The following is a 21,149-nucleotide window of genomic DNA, read 5'->3' on the forward strand; positions in this document are numbered from 1 at the left end:
CCAAATTAGGGTGATTATATCATTTGCCTCACAGGAGAAAGGTCCCTGATTTGGCACTGGGTGGAAGCATCCCATTGGTTTCACATTTGAACTGAAAAAATGAGTTTTTCGGAACGATTCTTAACTACCTGATCAATTTGTCTGTGGCTCTTTCATATTTTTGACATATCAGCTGTTTCCATAGTGTAGTGGTTATCACGATTGCCTTACACGCGATAGGTCCCTGGTTCGAAACCAGGTGGAAACAATCTGAATACCCTCATGATTTAAAAAAACCCCCTTTTTACAGCGATTCGAAACTAACTACTTTGAGTTTGGCTCTTTCATATTGTTGCAGCAGTCAGCTGTTTCTACACTGTAGTGGTTAACACATTTACCTTAAACTAAAAAGGTCACCGATTCGATACCAAGTTGCAACAATAACGACTGGTGTCACCTTCTAGCTGATCATATTCTGCCTTTTGTTAGTTTTCGAAACTACCCAACTACTTTGTTTGTGGCGCTTTCATAGTGAAACAACAGTCAGCTGTTTCCAAATTAGGGTGATGATATCATTTGCCTCACAGGAGAAAGGTCCCTGATTTGGCACTGGGTGGAAGCATCCCATTGGTTTCACATTTGAACTGAAAAAATGAGTTTTTCGGAACGATTCTTAACTACCTGATCAATTTGTCTGTGGCTCTTTCATATTTTTGACATATCAGCTGTTTACATAGTGTAGTGGTTATCACGATCGCCTTACACGCGATAGGTCCCTGGTTCGAAACCAGGTGGAAACAATCTGAATACCCTTATGATTTAAAAAAACACCCTTTTTTACAGCGATTCGAAACTAACTACTTTGAGTTTGGCTCTTTCATATTGTTGCAGCAGTCAGCTGTTTCTACACTGTAGTGGTTAACACATTTACCTTAAACTAAAAAGGTCACCGATTCGATACCAAGTTGCAACAATAACGACTGGTGTCACCTTCTAGCTGATCATATTCTGCCTTTTGTTAGTTTTCGAAACTACCCAACTACTTTGTTTGTGGCGCTTTCATAGTGAAACAACAGTCAGCTGTTTCCAAAGTAGGGTGATGATATCATTTGCCTCACAGGAGAAAGGTCCCTGATTTGGCACAGGGTGGAAGCATCCCATTGGTTTCACATTTGAACTGAAAAAATGAGTTTTTCGGACCGATTCTTAACTACCTGATCAATTTGTCTGTGTCTCTTCCATATTTTTGACATATCAGCTGTTTCCATAGTGTAGTGGTTATCACACTCGTCTAACACGCAATAGGTCCCTGGTTTGAAACCAGGTGGAATAATTCTGAATACCCTTTTTGATTTAAAAAACACCCTTTTTTACAGCAATTCGAAACTAACTACTTTGGGTTTGGCTCTTTCACATTGTTGCAGTAGTCAGCTGTTTCTACACTGTAGTGGTTTTCACATTCACCTCAAACTAGAAAGGTCACCGATTCGATACCAGGTTTCTAACAATAACAACTGGTGTCACCTTCTAGCTGATCATATTCTGCCTTTTGTTAGTTTTCGAAACTACCCAACTACTTTGTTTGTGGCGCTTTCATAGTCAAACAACAGTCAGCTGTTTCCAAATTAGGGTGATGATATCATTTGCCTCACAGGAGAAAGGTCCCTGATTTGGCACTGGGTGGAAGCATCCCATTGGTTTCACATTTGAACTGAAAAAATGAGTTTTTCGGAACGATTCTTAACTACCTGATAAATTTGTCTGTGGCTCTTTCATATTTTTGACATATCAGCTGTTTCCATAGTGTAGTGGTTATCACACTCGCCTAACACGCGATAGGTCCCTGGTTCGAAACCAGGTGGAAACATTCTGAATACACTTTTTGAGTTAAAAAAACACCCTTTTTTCCAGCAATTCGAAACTAACTACTTTGAGTTTGGCTCGTTCACATTGTTGCAGTAGTCAGCTGTTTCTACACTGTAGTGGTTTTTGCATTCACCTCAAACTAGAAAGGTCACCGATTCGATACCAGGTTTCTAACAATAACAACTGGTGTCACCTTCTAGCTGATCATATTCTGCCTTTTGTTAGTTTTCGAAACTACCCAACTACTTTGTTTGTGGCGCTTTCATAGTGAAACAACAGTCAGCTGTTTCCAAATTAGGGTGATGATATCATTTGCCTCACAGGAGAAAGGTCCCTGATTTGGCACTGGGTGGAAGCATCCCATTGGTTTCACATTTGAACTGAAAAAATGAGTTTTTCGGAACGATTCTTAACTACCTGATCAATTTGTCTGTGGCTCTTTCATATTTTTGACATATCAGCTGTTTCCATAGTGTAGTGGTTATCACGATCGCCTTACACGCGATAGGTCCCTGGTTCGAAACCAGGTGGAAACAATCTGAATACCCTTATGATTTAAAAAAACACCCTTTTTTACAGCGATTCGAAACTAACTACTTTGAGTTTGGCTCTTTCATATTGTTGCAGCAGTCAGCTGTTTCTCCACTGTAGTGGTTAACACATTTACCTTAAACTAAAAAGGTCACCGATTCGATACCAAGTTGCAACAATAACGACTGGTGTCACCTTCTAGCTGATCATATTCTGCCTTTTGTTAATTTTCGAAACTACCCAACTACTTTGTTTGTGGCGCTTTCATAGTGAAACAACAGTCAGCTGTTTCCCAATTAGGGTGATGATCACATTTGCCTCACAGGAGAAAGGTCCCTGATTTGGCACTGGGTGGAAGCATCCCATTGGTTTCACATTTGAACTGAAAAAATGAGTTTTTCGGAACGATTCTTAACTACCTGATCAATTTGTCTGTGGCTCTTTCATATTTTTGACATATCAGCTGTTTCCATAGTGTAGTGGTTATCGCACTCGCCTAACACGTGATAGTTCCCTGGTTCGAAACCAGGAGGAAACATTCTGAATACACTCTTTGAGTTAAAAAAAACACCCTTTTTTACAGCAATTCGAAACTAACTACTTTGACTTTGGCTCTTTCACATTGTTGCAGTAGTCAGCTGTTTCTACACTGTAGTGGTTTTTGCATTCACCTCAAACTAGAAAGGTCACCGATTCGATACCAGGTTTCTAACAATAACAACTGGTGTCACCTTCTAGCTGATCATATTCTGCCTTTTGTTAGTTTTCGAAACTACCCAACTACTTTGTTTGTGGCGCTTTCATAGTGAAACAACAGTCAGCTGTTTCCAAATTAGGGTGATGATATCATTTGCCTCACAGGAGAAAGGTCCCTGATTTGGCACTGGGTGGAAGCATCCCATTGGTTTCACATTTGAACTGAAAAAACGAGTTTTTCGGAACGATTCTTAACTACCTGATCAATTTGTCTGTCGCTCTTTCATATTTTTGACATATCAGCTGTTTCGATAGTGTAGTAGTTATCACGCTCGCCTCACACGCGATAGGTCCCTGGTTCGAAACCAGGTGGAAACATTCTGAATACCCTTTTTGATTTAAAAAAACACCATTTTTTACAGCAATTCGAAACTAACTACTTTGAGTTTGGCTCGTTCACATTGTTGCAGTAGTCAGCTGTTTCTACACTGTAGTGGTTTTTGCATTCACCTCAAACTAGAAAGGTCACCGATTCGATACTAGGTTTCTAACAATAACAACTGGTGTCACCTTCTAGCTGATCATATTCTGCCTTTTGTTAGTTTTCGAAACTACCCAACTACTTTGTTTGTGGCGCTTTCATAGTGAAACAACAGTCAGTTGTTTCCAAAGTAGGGTGATGATATCATTTGCCTCACAGGAGAAAGGTCCCTGATTTGGCACAGGGTGGAAGCATCCCATTGGTTTCACATTTGAACTGAAAAAATGAGTTTTTCGGACCGATTCTTAACTACCTGATCAATTTGTCTGTGTCTCTTCCATATTTTTGACATATCAGCTGTTTCCATAGTGTATTGGTTATCACACTCGTCTAACACGCAATAGGTCCCTGGTTCGAAACCAGGTGGAAACATTCTGAATACCCTTTTTGATTTAAAAAAACACCCTTTTTTACAGCAATTCGAAACTAACTACTTTGAGTTTGGCTCTTTCACATTGTTGCAGTAGTCAGCTGTTTCTACACTGTAGTGGTTTTCACATTCACCTCAAACTAGAAAGGTCACCGATTCGATACCAGGTTTCTAACAATAACAACTGGTGTCACCTTCTAGCTGATCATATTCTGCCTTTTGTTAGTTTTCGAAACTACCCAACTACTTTGTTTGTGGCGCTTTCATAGTGAAACAACAGTCAGCTGTTTCCAAATTAGGGTGATGATATCATTTGCCTCACAGGAGAAAGGTCCCTGATTTGGCACTGGGTGGAAGCATCCCATTGGTTTCACATTTGAACTGAAAAAATGAGTTTTTCGGAACGATTCTTAACTACCTGATAAATTTGTCTGTGGCTCTTTCATATTTTTGACATATCAGCTGTTTCCATAGTGTAGTGGTTATCACACTCGCCTAACACGCGATAGGTCCCTGGTTCGAAACCAGGTGGAAACATTCTGAATACACTTTTTGAGTTGAAAAAACACCCTTTTTTCCAGCAATTTGAAACTAACTACTTTGAGTTTGGCTCGTTCACATTGTTGCAGTAGTCAGCTGTTTCTACACTGTAGTGGTTTTTGCATTCACCTCAAACTAGAAAGGTCACCGATTCGATACCAGGTTTCTAACAATAACAACTGGTGTCACCTTCTAGCTGATCATATTCTGCCTTTTGTTAGTTTTCGAAACTACCCAACTACTTTGTTTGTGGCGCTTTCATAGTGAAACAACAGTCAGCTGTTTCCAAATTAGGGTGATGATATCATTTGCCTCACAGGAGAAAGGTCCCTGATTTGGCACTGGGTGGAAGCATCCCATTGGTTTCACATTTGAACTGAAAAAATGAGTTTTTCGGAACGATTCTTAACTACCTGATCAATTTGTCTGTGGCTCTTTCATATTTTTAACATATCAGCTGTTTCCATAGTGTAGTGGTTATCACGATTGCCTTACATGCGATAGGTCCCTGGTTCGAAACCAGGTGGAAACATTCTGAATACCCTTTTTGATTTAAAAAAACACCCTTTTTTACAGCAATTCGAAACTAACTACTTTGGGTTTGGCTCTTTCACATTGTTGCAGTAGTCAGCTGTTTCTACACTGTAGTGGTTTTCACATTCACCTCAAACTAGAAAGGTCACCGATTCGATACCAGTTTTCTAACAATAACAACTGGTGTCACCTTCTAGCTGATCATATTCTGCCTTTTGTTGCTTTTCGAAACGACCCAACTACTTTGTTTGTGGCGCTTTCATAGTAAAACAACAGTCAGCTGTTTCCAAATTAGGGTGATGATATCATTTGCCTCACAGGAGAAAGGTCCCTGATTTGGCACTGGGTGGAAGCATCCCATTGGTTTCACATTTGAACTGAAAAAATGAGTTTTTCGGAACGATTCTTAACTACCTGATCAATTTGTCTGTGGCTCTTTCATATTTTTGACATATCAGCTGTTTCCATAGTGTAGTGGTTATCACACTCGCCTAACACGCGATAGGTCCCTGGTTCGAAACCAGGGGGAAACATTCTGAATACACTTTTTGAGTAAAAAAACACCCTTTTTTACAGCAATTCGAAACTAACTACTTTGGGTTTGGCTCTTTCACATTGTTGCAGTAGTCAGCTGTTTCTACACTGTAGTGGTTTTTGCATTCACCTCAAACTAGAAAGGTCACCGATTCGATACCAGGTTGCAACAATAACCACTGGTGTCACCTTCTAGCTGATCATATTCTGCCTTTTGTTAGTTTTCGAAACTACCCAACTACTTTGTTTGTGGCGCTTTCATAGTGAAACAACAGTCAGCTGTTTCCAAATTAGGGTGATGATCACATTTGCCTCACAGGAGAAAGGTCCCTGATTTGGCACTGGGTGGAAGCATCCCATTGGTTTCACATTTGAACTGAAAAAATGAGTTTTTCGGAACGATTCTTAACTACCTGATCAATTTGTCTGTGGCTCTTTCATATTTTTGACATATCAGCTGTTTCCATAGTGTAGTGGTTATCACACTCGCCTAACACGCGATAGGTCCCTGGTTCGAAACCAGGGGGAAACATTCTGAATACACTTTTTGAGTAAAAAAACACCCTTTTTTACAGCAATTCGAAACTAACTACTTTGAGTTTGGCTCTTTCACATTGTTGCAGTAGTCAGCTGTCTCTACACTGTAGTGGTTTTCACATTCACCTTAAACTAGAAAGGTCACCGATTCGATACCAGGTTGCAACAATAACCACTGTTGTCACCTTCTAGCTGATCATATTCTGCCTTTTGTTAGTTTTCGAAACTACCCAACTATTATGTTTGTGGCGCTTTCATAGTGAAACAACAGTCAGCTGTTTCCAAATTAGGGTGATGATCACATTTGCCTCACAGGAGAAAGGTCCCTGATTTGGCACTGGGTGGAAGCATCCCATTGGTTTCACATTTGAACTGAAAAAATGAGTTTTTCGGAACGATTCTTAACTACCTGATCAATCTGTCTGTGGCTCTTTCATATATTTGACATATCAGCTGTTTCCATAGTGTAGTGGTTATCACACTCGCCTAACACGCGCTAGGTCCCTGGTTCGAAACCAGGTGGAAACATTCTGAATACCCTTTTTGATTTAAAAAAAAACACCCTTTTTTACAGCAATTCGAAACTAACTACTTTGAGTTTGGCTCTTTCACATTGTTGCAGTAGTCAGCTGTTTCTACACTGTAGTGGTTTTTGCATTCACCTCAAACTAGAAAGGTCACCGATTCGATACCAGGTTTCTAACAATAACAACTGGTGTCACCTTCTAGCTGATCATATTCTGCCTTTTGTTAGTTTTCGAAACTACCCAACTACTTTGTTTGTGGCGCTTTCATAGTGAAACAACAGTCAGCTGTTTCCAAATTAGGGTGATGATATCATTTGCCTCACAGGAGAAAGGTCCCTGATTTGGCACTGGGTGGAAGCATCCCATTGGTTTCACATTTGAACTGAAAAAATGAGTTTTTCGGAACGATTCTTAACTACCTGATAAATTTGTCTGTGGCTCTTTCATATTTTTGACATATCAGCTGTTTCCATAGTGTAGTGGTTATCACGATCGCCTTACACGCGATAGGTCCCTGGTTCGAAACCAGGTGGAAACATTCTGAATACACTTTTTGAGTTAAAAAAACACCCTTTTTTCCAGCAATTCGAAACTAACTACTTTGAGTTTGGCTCGTTCACATTGTTGCAGTAGTCAGCTGTTTCTACACTGTAGTGGTTTTTGCATTCACCTCAAACTAGAAAGGTCACCGATTCGATACCAGGTTTCTAACAATAACAACTGGTGTCACCTTCTAGCTGATCATATTCTGCCTTTTGTTAGTTTTCGAAACTACCCAACTACTTTGTTTGTGGCGCTTTCATAGTGAAACAACAGTCAGCTGTTTCCAAATTAGGGTGATGATATCATTTGCCTCACAGGAGAAAGGTCCCTGATTTGGCACTGGGTGGAAGCATCCCATTGGTTTCACATTTGAACTGAAAAAATGAGTTTTTCGGAACGATTCTTAACTACCTGATCAATTTGTCTGTGGCTCTTTCATATTTTTGACATATCAGCTGTTTCCATAGTGTAGTGGTTATCATGATCGCCTTACACGCGATAGGTCCCTGGTTCGAAACCAGGTGGAAACAATCTGAATACCCTTATGATTTAAAAAAACACCCTTTTTTACAGCGATTCGAAACTAACTACTTTGAGTTTGGCTCTTTCATATTGTTGCAGCAGTCAGCTGTTTCTCCACTGTAGTGGTTAACACATTTACCTTAAACTAAAAAGGTCACCGATTCGATACCAAGTTGCAACAATAACGACTGGTGTCACCTTCTAGCTGATCATATTCTGCCTTTTGTTAATTTTCGAAACTACCCAACTACTTTGTTTGTGGCGCTTTCATAGTGAAACAACAGTCAGCTGTTTCCCAATTAGGGTGATGATCACATTTGCCTCACAGGAGAAAGGTCCCTGATTTGGCACTGGGTGGAAGCATCCCATTGGTTTCACATTTGAACTGAAAAAATGAGTTTTTCGGAACGATTCTTAACTACCTGATCAATTTGTCTGTGGCTCTTTCATATTTTTGACATATCAGCTGTTTCCATAGTGTAGTGGTTATCGCACTCGCCTAACACGTGATAGTTCCCTGGTTCGAAACCAGGAGGAAACATTCTGAATACACTCTTTGAGTTAAAAAAAACACCCTTTTTTACAGCAATTCGAAACTAACTACTTTGACTTTGGCTCTTTCACATTGTTGCAGTAGTCAGCTGTTTCTACACTGTAGTGGTTTTTGCATTCACCTCAAACTAGAAAGGTCACCGATTCGATACCAGGTTTCTAACAACAACAACTGGTGTCACCTTCTAGCTGATCATATTCTGCCTTTTGTTAGTTTTCGAAACTACCCAACTACTTTGTTTGTGGCGCTTTCATAGTGAAACAACAGTCAGCTGTTTCCAAATTAGGGTGATGATATCATTTGCCTCACAGGAGAAAGGTCCCTGATTTGGCACTGGGTGGAAGCATCCCATTGGTTTCACATTTGAACTGAAAAAATGAGTTTTTCGGAACGATTCTTAACTACCTGATCAATTTGTCTGTCGCTCTTTCATATTTTTGACATATCAGCTGTTTCGATAGTGTAGTAGTTATCACGCTCGCCTCACACGCGATAGGTCCCTGGTTCGAAACCAGGTGGAAACATTCTGAATACCCTTTTTGATTTAAAAAAACACCATTTTTTACAGCAATTCGAAACTAACTACTTTGAGTTTGGCTCGTTCACATTGTTGCAGTAGTCAGCTGTTTCTACACTGTAGTGGTTTTTGCATTCACCTCAAACTAGAAAGGTCACCGATTCGATACTAGGTTTCTAACAATAACAACTGGTGTCACCTTCTAGCTGATCATATTCTGCCTTTTGTTAGTTTTCGAAACTACCCAACTACTTTGTTTGTGGCGCTTTCATAGTGAAACAACAGTCAGTTGTTTCCAAAGTAGGGTGATGATATCATTTGCCTCACAGGAGAAAGGTCCCTGATTTGGCACAGGGTGGAAGCATCCCATTGGTTTCACATTTGAACTGAAAAAATGAGTTTTTCGGAACGATTCTTAACTACCTGATCAATTTGTCTGTGGCTCTTTCATATTTTTGACATATCAGCTGTTTCCATAGTGTAGTGGTTATCACGATCGCCTTACACGCGATAGGTCCCTGGTTCGAAACCAGGTGGAAACAATCTGAATACCCTCATGATTTAAAAAAACACCCTTTTTTACAGCGATTCGAAACTAACTACTTTGAGTTTGGCTCTTTCATATTGTTGCAGCAGTCAGCTGTTTCTACACTGTAGTGGTTAACACATTTACCTTAAACTAAAAAGGTCACCGATTCGATACCAAGTTGCAACAAAAACGACTGGTGTCACCTTCTAGCTGATCATATTCTGCCTTTTGTTAGTTTTCGAAACTACCCAACTACTTTGTTTGTGGCGCTTTCATAGTGAAACAACAGTCAGTTGTTTCCAAAGTAGGGTGATGATATCATTTGCCTCACAGGAGAAAGGTCCCTGATTTGGCACAGGGTGGAAGCATCCCATTGGTTTCACATTTGAACTGAAAAAATGAGTTTTTCGGACCGATTCTTAACTACCTGATCAATTTGTCTGTGTCTCTTCCATATTTTTGACATATCAGCTGTTTCCATAGTGTATTGGTTATCACACTCGTCTAACACGCAATAGGTCCCTGGTTCGAAACCAGGTGGAAACATTCTGAATACCCTTTTTGATTTAAAAAAACACCCTTTTTTACAGCAATTCGAAACTAACTACTTTGAGTTTGGCTCTTTCACATTGTTGCAGTAGTCAGCTGTTTCTACACTGTAGTGGTTTTCACATTCACCTCAAACTAGAAAGGTCACCGATTCGATACCAGGTTTCTAACAATAACAACTGGTGTCACCTTCTAGCTGATCATATTCTGCCTTTTGTTAGTTTTCGAAACTACCCAACTACTTTGTTTGTGGCGCTTTCATAGTGAAACAACAGTTAGCTGTTTCCAAATTAGGGTGATGATATCATTTGCCTCACAGGAGAAAGGTCCCTGATTTGGCACTGGGTGGAAGCATCCCATTGGTTTCACATTTGAACTGAAAAAATGAGTTTTTCGGAACGATTCTTAACTACCTGATATATTTGTCTGTGGCTCTTTCATATTTTTGACATATCAGCTGTTTCCATAGTGTAGTGGTTATCACACTCGCCTAACACGCGATAGGTCCCTGGTTCGAAACCAGGTGGAAACATTCTGAATACACTTTTTGAGTTGAAAAAACACCCTTTTTTCCAGCAATTTGAAACTAACTACTTTGAGTTTGGCTCGTTCACATTGTTGCAGTAGTCAGCTGTTTCTACACTGTAGTGGTTTTTGCATTAACCTCAAACTAGAAAGGTCACCGATTCGATACCAGGTTTCTAACAATAACAACTGGTGTCACCTTCTAGCTGATCATATTCTGCCTTTTGTTAGTTTTCGAAACTACCCAACTACTTTGTTTGTGGCGCTTTCATAGTGAAACAACAGTCAGCTGTTTCCAAATTAGGGTGATGATATCATTTGCCTCACAGGAGAAAGGTCCCTGATTTGGCACTGGGTGGAAGCATCCCATTGGTTTCACATTTGAACTGAAAAAATGAGTTTTTCGGAACGATTCTTAACTACCTGATCAATTTGTCTGTGGCTCTTTCATATTTTTAACATATCAGCTGTTTCCATAGTGTAGTGGTTATCACGATTGCCTTACATGCGATAGGTCCCTGGTTCGAAACCAGGTGGAAACATTCTGAATACCCTTTTTGATTTAAAAAAACACCCTTTTTTACAGCAATTCGAAACTAACTACTTTGGGTTTGGCTCTTTCACATTGTTGCAGTAGTCAGCTGTTTCTACACTGTAGTGGTTTTCACATTCACCTCAAACTAGAAAGGTCACCGATTCGATACCAGTTTTCTAACAATAACAACTGGTGTCACCTTCTAGCTGATCATATTCTGCCTTTTGTTGCTTTTCGAAACGACCCAACTACTTTGTTTGTGGCGCTTTCATAGTAAAACAACAGTCAGCTGTTTCCAAATTAGGGTGATGATATCATTTGCCTCACAGGAGAAAGGTCCCTGATTTGGCACTGGGTGGAAGCATCCCATTGGTTTCACATTTGAACTGAAAAAATGAGTTTTTCGGAACGATTCTTAACTACCTGATCAATTTGTCTGTGGCTCTTTCATATTTTTGACATATCAGCTGTTTCCATAGTGTAGTGGTTATCACACTCGCCTAACACGCGATAGGTCCCTGGTTCGAAACCAGGGGGAAACATTCTGAATACACTTTTTGAGTAAAAAAACACCCTTTTTTACAGCAATTCGAAACTAACTACTTTGGGTTTGGCTCTTTCACATTGTTGCAGTAGTCAGCTGTTTCTACACTGTAGTGGTTTTTGCATTCACCTCAAACTAGAAAGGTCACCGATTCGATACCAGGTTGCAACAATAACCACTGGTGTCACCTTCTAGCTGATCATATTCTGCCTTTTGTTAGTTTTCGAAACTACCCAACTACTTTGTTTGTGGCGCTTTCATAGTGAAACAACAGTCAGCTGTTTCCAAATTAGGGTGATGATATCATTTGCCTCACAGGAGAAAGGTCCCTGATTTGGCACTGGGTGGAAGCATCCCATTGGTTTCACATTTGAACTGAAAAAATGAGTTTTTCGGAACGATTCTTAACTACCTGATCAATTTGTCTGTGGCTCTTTCATATTTTTGACATATCAGCTGTTTCCATAGTGCAGTGGTTATCACATTCGCCTAACACGCGATAGGTCCCTGGTTCGAAACCAGGTGGAAACATTCTGAATACCCTTTTTGATTTAAAAAAAAACACCCTTTTTTACAGCAATTCGAAACTAACTACTTTGAGTTTGGCTCTTTCACATTGTTGCAGTAGTCAGCTGTTTCTACACTGTAGTGGTTTTCGCATTCACCTCAAACTAGAAAGGTCACCGATTCGATACCAGGTTTCTAACAATAACAACTGGTGTCACTTTCTAGCTGATCATATTCTGCCTTTTGTTAGTTTTCGAAACTACCCAACTACTTTGTTTGTGGCGCTTTCATAGTGAAACAACAGTCAGCTGTTTCCAAATTAGGGTGATGATATCATTTGCCTCACAGGAGAAAGGTCCCTGATTTGGCACTGGGTGGAAGCATCCCATTGGTTTCACATTTGAACTGAAAAAATGAGTTTTTCGGAACGATTCTTAACTACCTGATCAATTTGTCTGTGGCTCTTTCATATTTTTGACATATCAGCTGTTTCCATAGTGCAGTGGTTATCACACTCGCCTAACACGCGATAGGTCCCTGGTTCGAAACCAGGTGGAAACATTCTGAATACACTTTTTGAGTAAAAAAACACTTTTTTACAGCAATTCGAAACTAACTACTTTGAGTTTGGCTCTTTCACATTGTTGCAGTAGTCAGCTGTCTCTACACTGTAGTGGTTTTCACATTCACCTTAAACTAGAAAGGTCACCGATTCGATACCAGGTTGCAACAATAACCACTGGTGTCACCTTCTAGCTGATCATATTCTGCCTTTTGTTAGTTTTCGAAACTACCCAACTATTATGTTTGTGGCGCTTTCATAGTGAAACAACAGTCAGCTGTTTCCAAATTAGGGTGATGATCACATTTGCCTCACAGGAGAAAGGTCCCTGATTTGGCACTGGGTGGAAGCATCCCATTGGTTTCACATTTGAACTGAAAAAATGAGTTTTTTCGGAATGATTCTTACCTACCTGATCAATTTGTCTGTCGCTCTTTCATATTTTTCACATATCAGCTGTTTCCATAGTGTAGTGGTTATCACGTTCGCGTCACACCAATAGGTCCCTGGTTCGAAACCAGGAGGAAACATTCTGAATACCCTTTTTGATTTAAAAAAACTCCCTTTTTTACAGCGATTCGAAACTAACTACTTTGAGTTTGGCTCTTTCACATTGTTGCAGTACTCAGCTGTTTCTACACTGTAGTAGTTTTCACATTCACCTTAAACTAGAACGGTCACCGATCCGATACCAGGTTTCTAACAATAACAACTGGTGTCACCTTCTAGCTGATCATATTCTGCCTTTTGTTAGTTTTCGAAACTACCCAACTACTTTGTTTGTGGCGCTTTCATAGTGAAACAACAGTCAGCTGTTTCCAAATTAGGGTGATGATATCATTTGCCTCACAGGAGAAAGGTCCCTGATTTGGCACTGGGTGGAAGCATCCCATTGGTTTCACATTTGAACTGAAAAAATGAGTTTTTCGGAACGATTCTTAACTACCTGATCAATTTGTCTGTGGCTCTTTCATATTTTTGACATATCACCAGTTTCCATAGTGTAGTGGTTATCACGATCGCCTCACATGCGATAGGTCCCTGGTTCGAAACCAGGTGGAAACATTCTGAATACCCTTTATTATTTAAAAAAAACTCCCTTTTTTACAGCGATTCGAAATTAAATATTTTGAGTTTGGCTCTTTCATATTGTTGCAGCAGTCAGCTGTTTCTACACTGTAGTGGTTATCACATTCACCTTAAACTAGAAAGGTCACCGATTCGATACCAGGTTGCAACAATAACAACTGGTGTCACCTTCTAGCTGATCATATTCTGCCTTTTGTTACTTTTCGAAACGACCCAACTACTTTGTTTGTGGCGGTTTCATAGTGAAACAACAGTCAGCTGTTTCCAAATTAGGGTGATGATATCATTTGCCTCACAGGAGAAAGGTCCCTGATTTGGCACTGGGTGGAAGCATCCCATTGGTTTCACATTTGAACTGAAAAAATGAGTTTTTCGGAACGATTCTTAACTACCTGATCAATTTGTCTGTGGCTCTTTCATATTTTTGTCATATCAGCTCTTTCCATAGTGTAGTGGTTATCACACTTGCCTAACATGCGATAGGTCCCTGGTTCGAAACCAGGTGGAAACAATCTGAATACCCTTTTTGATTTAAAAAAAAACACCCTTTTTTACAGCAATTCGAAACTAACTACTTTGAGTTTGGCTCTTTCACATTGTTGCAGTAGTCAGCTGTTTCTACACTGTTTTGGTTTTTGCATTCACCTCAAACTAGAAAGGTCACCGATTCGATACCAGGTTGCAACAATAACCACTGGTGTCACCTTCTAGCTGATCATATTCTGCCTTTTGTTAGTTTTCGAAACTACCCAACTATTATGTTTGTGGCGCTTTCATAGTGAAACAACAGTCAGCTGTTTCCAAATTAGGGTGATGATCACATTTGCCTCACAGGAGAAAGGTCCCTGATTTGGCACTGGGTGGAAGCATCCCATTGGTTTCACATTTGAACTGAAAAAATGAGTTTTTCGGAACGATTCTTAACTACCTGATCAATTTGTCTGTGGCTCTTTCATATTTTTGACATATCAGCTGTTTCCATAGTGCAGTGGTTATCACATTCGCCTAACACGCGATAGGTCCCTGGTTCGAAACCAGGTGGAAACATTCTGAATACCCTTTTTGATTTAAAAAAAAACACCCTTTTTTACAGCAATTCGAAACTAACTACTTTGAGTTTGGCTCTTTCACATTGTTGCAGTAGTCAGCTGTTTCTACACTGTAGTGGTTTTCGCATTCACCTCAAACTAGAAAGGTCACCGATTCGATACCAGGTTTCTAACAATAACAACTGGTGTCACTTTCTAGCTGATCATATTCTGCCTTTTGTTAGTTTTCGAAACTACCCAACTACTTTGTTTGTGGCGCTTTCATAGTGAAACAACAGTCAGCTGTTTCCAAATTAGGGTGATGATATCATTTGCCTCACAGGAGAAAGGTCCCTGATTTGGCACTGGGTGGAAGCATCCCATTGGTTTCACATTTGAACTGAAAAAATGAGTTTTTCGGAACGATTCTTAACTACCTGATCAATTTGTCTGTGGCTCTTTCATATTTTTGACATATCAGCTGTTTCCATAGTGCAGTGGTTATCACACTCGCCTAACACGCGATAGGTCCCTGGTTCGAAACCAGGTGGAAACATTCTGAATACACTTTTTGAGTAAAAAAACACTTTTTTACAGCAATTCGAAACTAACTACTTTGAGTTTGGCTCTTTCACATTGTTGCAGTAGTCAGCTGTCTCTACACTGTAGTGGTTTTCACATTCACCTTAAACTAGAAAGGTCACCGATTCGATACCAGGTTGCAACAATAACCACTGGTGTCACCTTCTAGCTGATCATATTCTGCCTTTTGTTAGTTTTCGAAACTACCCAACTATTATGTTTGTGGCGCTTTCATAGTGAAACAACAGTCAGCTGTTTCCAAATTAGGGTGATGATCACATTTGCCTCACAGGAGAAAGGTCCCTGATTTGGCACTGGGTGGAAGCATCCCATTGGTTTCACATTTGAACTGAAAAAATGAGTTTTTTCGGAATGATTCTTACCTACCTGATCAATTTGTCTGTCGCTCTTTCATATTTTTCACATATCAGCTGTTTCCATAGTGTAGTGGTTATCACGTTCGCGTCACACCAATAGGTCCCTGGTTCGAAACCAGGAGGAAACATTCTGAATACCCTTTTTGATTTAAAAAAACTCCCTTTTTTACAGCGATTCGAAACTAACTACTTTGAGTTTGGCTCTTTCACATTGTTGCAGTACTCAGCTGTTTCTACACTGTAGTAGTTTTCACATTCACCTTAAACTAGAACGGTCACCGATCCGATACCAGGTTTCTAACAATAACAACTGGTGTCACCTTCTAGCTGATCATATTCTGCCTTTTGTTAGTTTTCGAAACTACCCAACTACTTTGTTTGTGGCGCTTTCATAGTGAAACAACAGTCAGCTGTTTCCAAATTAGGGTGATGATATCATTTGCCTCACAGGAGAAAGGTCCCTGATTTGGCACTGGGTGGAAGCATCCCATTGGTTTCACATTTGAACTGAAAAAATGAGTTTTTCGGAACGATTCTTAACTACCTGATCAATTTGTCTGTGGCTCTTTCATATTTTTGACATATCACCAGTTTCCATAGTGTAGTGGTTATCACGATCGCCTCACATGCGATAGGTCCCTGGTTCGAAACCAGGTGGAAACATTCTGAATACCCTTTATTATTTAAAAAAAACTCCCTTTTTTACAGCGATTCGAAATTAAATATTTTGAGTTTGGCTCTTTCATATTGTTGCAGCAGTCAGCTGTTTCTACACTGTAGTGGTTATCACATTCACCTTAAACTAGAAAGGTCACCGATTCGATACCAGGTTGCAACAATAACAACTGGTGTCACCTTCTAGCTGATCATATTCTGCCTTTTGTTACTTTTCGAAACGACCCAACTACTTTGTTTGTGGCGGTTTCATAGTGAAACAACAGTCAGCTGTTTCCAAATTAGGGTGATGATATCATTTGCCTCACAGGAGAAAGGTCCCTGATTTGGCACTGGGTGGAAGCATCCCATTGGTTTCACATTTGAACTGAAAAAATGAGTTTTTCGGAACGATTCTTAACTACCTGATCAATTTGTCTGTGGCTCTTTCATATTTTTGTCATATCAGCTCTTTCCATAGTGTAGTGGTTATCACACTTGCCTAACATGCGATAGGTCCCTGGTTCGAAACCAGGTGGAAACAATCTGAATACCCTTTTTGATTTAAAAAAAAACACCCTTTTTTACAGCAATTCGAAACTAACTACTTTGAGTTTGGCTCTTTCACATTGTTGCAGTAGTCAGCTGTTTCTACACTGTTTTGGTTTTTGCATTCACCTCAAACTAGAAAGGTCACCGATTCGATACCAGGTTGCAACAATAACCACTGGTGTCACCTTCTAGCTGATCATATTCTGCCTTTTGTTAGTTTTCGAAACTACCCAACTATTATGTTTGTGGCGCTTTCATAGTGAAACAACAGTCAGCTGTTTCCAAATTAGGGTGATGATCACATTTGCCTCACAGGAGAAAGGTCCCTGATTTGGCACTGGGTGGAAGCATCCCATTGGTTTCACATTTGAACTGAAAAAATGAGTTTTTCGGAACGATTCTTAACTACCTGATCAATTTGTCTGTGGCTCTTTCATATTTTTGACATATCAGCTGTTTCCATAGTGTAGTGGTTATCACACTCGCCTAACACGCGATAGGTCCCTGGTTCGAAACCAGGGGGAAACATTCTGAATACACTTTTTGAGTAAAAAAACACCCTTTTTTACAGCAATTCGAAACTAACTACTTTGAGTTTGGCTCTTTCACATTGTTGCAGTAGTCAGCTGTCTCTACACTGTAGTGGTTTTCACATTCACCTTAAACTAGAAAGGTCACCGATTCGATACCAGGTTGCAACAATAACCACTGTTGTCACCTTCTAGCTGATCATATTCTGCCTTTTGTTAGTTTTCGAAACTACCCAACTATTATGTTTGTGGCGCTTTCATAGTGAAACAACAGTCAGCTGTTTCCAAATTAGGGTGATGATCACATTTGCCTCACAGGAGAAAGGTCCCTGATTTGGCACTGGGTGGAAGCATCCCATTGGTTTCACATTTGAACTGAAAAAATGAGTTTTTCGGAACGATTCTTAACTACCTGATCAATCTGTCTGTGGCTCTTTCATATATTTGACATATCAGCTGTTTCCATAGTGTAGTGGTTATCACACTCGCCTAACACGCGCTAGGTCCCTGGTTCGAAACCAGGTGGAAACATTCTGAATACCCTTTTTGATTTAAAAAAAAACACCCTTTTTTACAGCAATTCGAAACTAACTACTTTGAGTTTGGCTCTTTCACATTGTTGCAGTAGTCAGCTGTTTCTACACTGTAGTGGTTTTTGCATTCACCTCAAACTAGAAAGGTCACCGATTCGATACCAGGTTGCAACAATAACCACTGGTGTCACCTTCTAGCTGATCATATTCTGCCTTTTGTTAGTTTTCGAAACTACCCAACTACTTTGTTTGTGGCGCTTTCATAGTGAAACAACAGTCAGCTGTTTCCAAATTAGGGTGATGATATCATTTGCCTCACAGGAGAAAGGTCCCTGATTTGGCACTGGGTGGAAGCATCCCATTGGTTTCACATTTGAACTGAAAAAATGAGTTTTTCGGAACGATTCTTAACTACCTGATCAATTTGTCTGTGGCTCTTTCATATTTTTAACATATCAGCTGTTTCCATAGTGTAGTGGTTATCACAATTGCCTTACATGCGATAGGTCCCTGGTTCGAAACCAGGTGGAAACATTCTGAATACCCTTTTTGATTTAAAAAAACACCCTTTTTTACAGCAATTCGAAACTAACTACTTTGGGTTTGGCTCTTTCACATTGTTGCAGTAGTCAGCTGTTTCTACACTGTAGTGGTTTTCACATTCACCTCAAACTAGAAAGGTCACCGATTCGATACCAGTTTTCTAACAATAACAACTGGTGTCACCTTCTAGCTGATCATATTCTGCCTTTTGTTGCTTTTCGAAACGACCCAACTACTTTGTTTGTGGCGCTTTCATAGTAAAACAACAGTCAGCTGTTTCCAAATTAGGGTGATGATATCATTTGCCTCACAGGGGAAAGGTCCCTGATTTGGCACTGGGTGGAAGCATCCCATTGGTTTCACATTTGAACTGAAAAAATGAGTTTTTCGGAACGATTCTTAACTACCTGATCAATTTGTCTGTGGCTCTTTCATATTTTTGACATATCAGCTGTTTCCATAGTGTAGTGGTTATCACACTTGCCTAACACGCGATAGGTCCCTGGTTCGAAACCAGGTGGAAACATTCTGAATACACTTTTTGAGTTAAAAAAACACCCTTTTTTACAGCAATTCGAAACTAACTACTTTGAGTTTGGCTCTTTCACATTGTTGCAGTAGTCAGCTGTTTCTACACTGTAGTGGTTTTTGCATTCACCTCAAACTAGAAAGGTCACCGATTCGATACCAGGTTTCTAACAATAACAACTGGTGTCACTTTCTAGCTGATCATATTCTGCCTTTTGTTAGTTTTCGAAACTACCCAACTACTTTGTTTGTGGCGCTTTCATAGTGAAACAACAGTCAGCTGTTTCCAAATTAGGGTGATGATATCATTTGCCTCACACGAGAAAGGTCCCTGATTTGGCACTGGGTGGAAGCATCCCATTGGTTTCACATTTGAACTGAAAAAATGAGTTTTTCGGAACGATTCTTAACTACCTGATCAATCTGTCTGTGGCTCTTTCATATATTTGACATATCAGATGTTTCCATAGTGTAGTGGTTATCACACTCGCCTAACACGCGCTAGGTCCCTGGTTCGAAACCAGGTGGAAACATTCTGAATACCCTTTTTGATTTAAAAAAAAACACCCTTTTTTACAGCAATTCGAAACTAACTACTTTGAGTTTGGCTCTTTCACATTGTTGCAGTAGTCAGCTGTTTCTACACTGTAGTGGTTTTCACATTCACCTCAAACTAGAAAGGTCACCGATTCGATACCAGTTTTCTAACAATAACAACTGGTGTCACCTTCTAGCTGATCATATTCTGCCTTTTGTTACTTTTCGAAACGACCCAACTACTTTGTTTGTGGCGCTTTCATAGTGAAACAACAGTCAGCTGTTTCCAAATTAGGGTGATGATATCATTTGCCTCACAGGAGAAAGGTCCCTGATTTGGCACTGGGTGGAAGCATCCCATTGGTTTCACATTTGAACTGAAAAAATGAGTTTTTCGGAACGATTCTTAACTACCTGATCAATTTGTCTGTGGCTCTTTCATATTTTTGACATATCAGCTGTTTCCATAGTGCAGTGGTTATCACACTCGCCTAACACGCGATAGGTCCCTGGTTCGAAACCAGGTGGAAACATTCTGAATACACTTTTTGAGTAAAAAAACACTTTTTTACAGCAATTCGAAACTAACTACTTTGAGTTTGGCTCTTTCACATTGTTGCAGTAGTCAGCTGTTTCTACACTGTAGTGGTTTTCACTTCACCTCTAACTAGAAAGGTCACCGATTCGATACCAGGTTGCAACAATAACCACTGGTGTCACCTTCTAGCTGATCATATTCTGCCTTTTGTTAGTTTTCGAAACTACCCAACTATTATGTTTGTGGCGCTTTCATAGTGAAACAACAGTCAGCTGTTTCCAAATTAGGGTGATGATATCATTTGCCTCACAGGAGAAAGGTCCCTGATTTGGCACTGGGTGGAAGAATCCCATTGGTTTCACATTTGAACTGAAAAAATGAGTTTTTCGGAACGATTCTTAACTACCTGATCAATTTGTCTGTGGCTCTTTCATATTTTTGACATATCAGCTGTTTCCATAGTGTAGTGGTTATCACACTTGCCTAACATGCGATAGGTCCCGGGTTTGAAACCAGGTGGAAACATTCTGAATACCCTTTTTGATTTAAAAAAAAACACCCTTTTTTACAGCAATTCGAAACTAACTACTTTGAGTTTGGCTCTTTCACATTGTTGCAGTAGTCAGCTGTTTCTACACTGTAGTGGTTTTCACATTCACCTCAAACTAGAAAGGTCACCGATTCGATACCAGGTTTCTAACAATAACAACTGGTGTCACCTTCTAGCTGATCATATTCTGCCTTTTGTTACTTTTCGAAACGACCCAACTACTTTGTTTGTGGCGCTTTCATAGTAAAACAACAGTCAGCTGTTTCCAAATTAGGGTGATGATCACATTTGCCTCACAGGAGAAAGGTCCCTGATTTGGCACTGGGTGGAAGCATCCCATTGGTTTCACATTTGAACTGAAAAAATGAGTTTTTCGGAACGATTCTTAACTACCTCATCAATTTGTCTGTGGCTCCTTCATATTTTTGACATATCAGCTGTTTCCATAGTGTAGTGGTTATCACTCTTGCCTAACACGCGATAGGTCCCTGGTTCGAAACCAGGTGGAAACATTCTGAATACACTTTTAGAGTTAAAAAAACACCCTTTTTTACAGCAATTCGAAAC

General features: G+C 39.9%; 20 non-coding genes across 20 annotated transcripts; all 20 read left to right on the top strand.

Moving 5' to 3' along the window:
• The first annotated feature begins 174 nt into the window (after positions 1–174).
• On the top strand, positions 175–247 carry trnav-uac (transfer RNA valine (anticodon UAC)). Its single transcript has one exon. It is a non-coding gene; the product is annotated as a tRNA-Val (tRNA).
• Positions 248–1,773: 1,526 nt separating this feature from the next.
• trnav-aac (transfer RNA valine (anticodon AAC)) lies at positions 1,774–1,846 on the top strand. Its single transcript has one exon. It is a non-coding gene; the product is annotated as a tRNA-Val (tRNA).
• Positions 1,847–2,308: 462 nt separating this feature from the next.
• On the top strand, positions 2,309–2,381 carry trnav-uac (transfer RNA valine (anticodon UAC)). The gene has a single exon. It is a non-coding gene; the product is annotated as a tRNA-Val (tRNA).
• A 2,066-nt stretch (positions 2,382–4,447) lies between these two features.
• On the top strand, positions 4,448–4,520 carry trnav-aac (transfer RNA valine (anticodon AAC)). Its single transcript has one exon. It is a non-coding gene; the product is annotated as a tRNA-Val (tRNA).
• A 462-nt stretch (positions 4,521–4,982) lies between these two features.
• On the top strand, positions 4,983–5,055 carry trnav-uac (transfer RNA valine (anticodon UAC)). Its single transcript has one exon. It is a non-coding gene; the product is annotated as a tRNA-Val (tRNA).
• Positions 5,056–6,583: 1,528 nt separating this feature from the next.
• Positions 6,584–6,656, top strand: trnav-aac (transfer RNA valine (anticodon AAC)). Its single transcript has one exon. It is a non-coding gene; the product is annotated as a tRNA-Val (tRNA).
• A 464-nt stretch (positions 6,657–7,120) lies between these two features.
• Positions 7,121–7,193, top strand: trnav-uac (transfer RNA valine (anticodon UAC)). The gene has a single exon. It is a non-coding gene; the product is annotated as a tRNA-Val (tRNA).
• Positions 7,194–7,655: 462 nt separating this feature from the next.
• On the top strand, positions 7,656–7,728 carry trnav-uac (transfer RNA valine (anticodon UAC)). The gene has a single exon. It is a non-coding gene; the product is annotated as a tRNA-Val (tRNA).
• A 1,531-nt stretch (positions 7,729–9,259) lies between these two features.
• trnav-uac (transfer RNA valine (anticodon UAC)) lies at positions 9,260–9,332 on the top strand. The gene has a single exon. It is a non-coding gene; the product is annotated as a tRNA-Val (tRNA).
• Positions 9,333–10,327: 995 nt separating this feature from the next.
• trnav-aac (transfer RNA valine (anticodon AAC)) lies at positions 10,328–10,400 on the top strand. The gene has a single exon. It is a non-coding gene; the product is annotated as a tRNA-Val (tRNA).
• A 462-nt stretch (positions 10,401–10,862) lies between these two features.
• trnav-uac (transfer RNA valine (anticodon UAC)) lies at positions 10,863–10,935 on the top strand. The gene has a single exon. It is a non-coding gene; the product is annotated as a tRNA-Val (tRNA).
• A 995-nt stretch (positions 10,936–11,930) lies between these two features.
• trnav-aac (transfer RNA valine (anticodon AAC)) lies at positions 11,931–12,003 on the top strand. Its single transcript has one exon. It is a non-coding gene; the product is annotated as a tRNA-Val (tRNA).
• Positions 12,004–13,533: 1,530 nt separating this feature from the next.
• On the top strand, positions 13,534–13,606 carry trnav-cac (transfer RNA valine (anticodon CAC)). Its single transcript has one exon. It is a non-coding gene; the product is annotated as a tRNA-Val (tRNA).
• A 998-nt stretch (positions 13,607–14,604) lies between these two features.
• Positions 14,605–14,677, top strand: trnav-aac (transfer RNA valine (anticodon AAC)). Its single transcript has one exon. It is a non-coding gene; the product is annotated as a tRNA-Val (tRNA).
• A 1,530-nt stretch (positions 14,678–16,207) lies between these two features.
• On the top strand, positions 16,208–16,280 carry trnav-cac (transfer RNA valine (anticodon CAC)). Its single transcript has one exon. It is a non-coding gene; the product is annotated as a tRNA-Val (tRNA).
• A 1,531-nt stretch (positions 16,281–17,811) lies between these two features.
• Positions 17,812–17,884, top strand: trnav-aac (transfer RNA valine (anticodon AAC)). The gene has a single exon. It is a non-coding gene; the product is annotated as a tRNA-Val (tRNA).
• A 463-nt stretch (positions 17,885–18,347) lies between these two features.
• trnav-uac (transfer RNA valine (anticodon UAC)) lies at positions 18,348–18,420 on the top strand. Its single transcript has one exon. It is a non-coding gene; the product is annotated as a tRNA-Val (tRNA).
• A 462-nt stretch (positions 18,421–18,882) lies between these two features.
• Positions 18,883–18,955, top strand: trnav-aac (transfer RNA valine (anticodon AAC)). The gene has a single exon. It is a non-coding gene; the product is annotated as a tRNA-Val (tRNA).
• Positions 18,956–19,417: 462 nt separating this feature from the next.
• trnav-aac (transfer RNA valine (anticodon AAC)) lies at positions 19,418–19,490 on the top strand. The gene has a single exon. It is a non-coding gene; the product is annotated as a tRNA-Val (tRNA).
• A 1,531-nt stretch (positions 19,491–21,021) lies between these two features.
• On the top strand, positions 21,022–21,094 carry trnav-aac (transfer RNA valine (anticodon AAC)). The gene has a single exon. It is a non-coding gene; the product is annotated as a tRNA-Val (tRNA).
• The last annotated feature ends 55 nt before the right edge of the window (positions 21,095–21,149 follow it).

The sequence above is a fragment of the Urocampus carinirostris genome, chromosome 4 (assembly GCF_059441175.1).
Source record: "Urocampus carinirostris isolate Australia breed hairy pipefish chromosome 4, RoL_Ucar_1.0, whole genome shotgun sequence".
Classification (NCBI taxonomy): domain Eukaryota; kingdom Metazoa; phylum Chordata; class Actinopteri; order Syngnathiformes; family Syngnathidae; genus Urocampus; species Urocampus carinirostris.